This window comes from Nansenia antarctica (genome assembly GCF_963989245.1).
Source record: "Nansenia antarctica genome assembly, chromosome: 9".
Classification (NCBI taxonomy): Eukaryota; Metazoa; Chordata; class Actinopteri; order Argentiniformes; family Microstomatidae; genus Nansenia; species Nansenia antarctica.
In genome coordinates, this window is record NC_137679.1 from 2,121,945 (window position 1) to 2,123,544 (window position 1,600).

Consider the following 1,600-nt stretch of genomic DNA (forward strand, 5'->3'; position numbering starts at 1 on the left):
CTCTCTCTCTCTCACAGACAACAGAAAAAAAAACACATCCTCCTCCTAGAATGTAGGACTTCTCTCATCTCCATCATGTTACGAACCTTTAATTTAGCTTTTGGCAAACCAAGAAAAAAAAGACAAAAAAAAAAGATACAGCACCTCCTTTTACGTATGTAAACATTGACAGATGACTCCCTTTCAGTTCCTGAAAGAAAGATATCGATTCCTTTTTTTTTTATATACATGAAAATCTTTTGAAATAAAATCAAAAGAAGTAGTGGTTATTTATTTACACATTTGTACCATGTGACCTTATATAGGAACCCGTCCTTCCTGTCATTCACTTCCTGTCAACTTCCTGTCATCCACTTCCTGTCATTGACTTCCTGTTCCCCAGCAGTACCTGTTTGCTCTGCCGCAGAGGGGACGACATTAAAGATCAGCCTATCCCAAGGCTCCCTCACGCCGGCTGTGTCTTGTGCCTTGATGTTGAACTCTTTACATGAACATGATTGTACAGTATGTTTCAAGATAAATTAAGAAGACCAACGAAGAAGAAGAGAAAGAAGAGGAAAAGAAAAGAAAAACATTATTCCAGAGATTAATATTATTGTAACAATTGTGAAAAAATTTCAGCAAGATTAAAAAATGTATTTTAGATACATTGGGGTTTGGGGTACTTGTGTTGTTCTTCTAAGGTTCGAAGCGTTGAGGTGAATAAAAGACTCACTGTATCTTGATGACATGATGAGACTTTGCAGTCAGGAACACTCTTAGTTTAACCGTTTGTTGAATATAAAATAGTTATATTCAACACAGCTTCATACACGGCCCCACTCTATTGAGAGCTGCCTGCCTGGGAGGTGTACACGATATATTTACATTTTTGACATTTAGCAGACGCCTTATTCCAAAGCGACTTACAGTTAATACATTTGACTAAGCAAGTGAATCATCAATCCACCAGTCGTAGCAGGAAGAGTAATCCAGCTCAGGCCATTTCATTGGTAGAAGGAAAAACCTTCTTCTAAACCTAGACTTTTTAAAAATGTCATATATAGATACTGGAGAAACAGAGAAACAGTACAAGGGGGGCAATATACGTTTTTAGGGGACACAGTAGAGGGGAAAAGCGGGTGTCTTCAGGAGACGCAGTGCTGGGGGGCAGTAGAAGTCTCATATAACACATACACACATGTACATATGTATAATACATGGTAGGGAGCCCATACATGTACAGTATCACTGAGAGACAATGTACAGTACAGACTGGGCAGCAAGCAGGTGGAGGCTGGGGTGGCGGTGGACACACAAACACTCTCATAGCACAGTACTCAAGTTGAGGGGGGATGGCACCCCCCCCCTGAAATAAAAACAGTCAAAATCCTCCCCCTTCTAAAACTGCCATCCCCCCTTTCCATCCCTTATGTCATTGTATCAATGAACGTGGTATTACTGCTATTTAACATTTAGTTTTGCGCATATTGAGTAAAATACTGTGGGGGGGGGCACGCACACATGCAATGACATTTTTATACCAAGTCACTGACGCTGAAGTCACTGACACTGAAGTCACTGACGCTGTGGGGATGCTAAAACTGTCCCCATATGATAA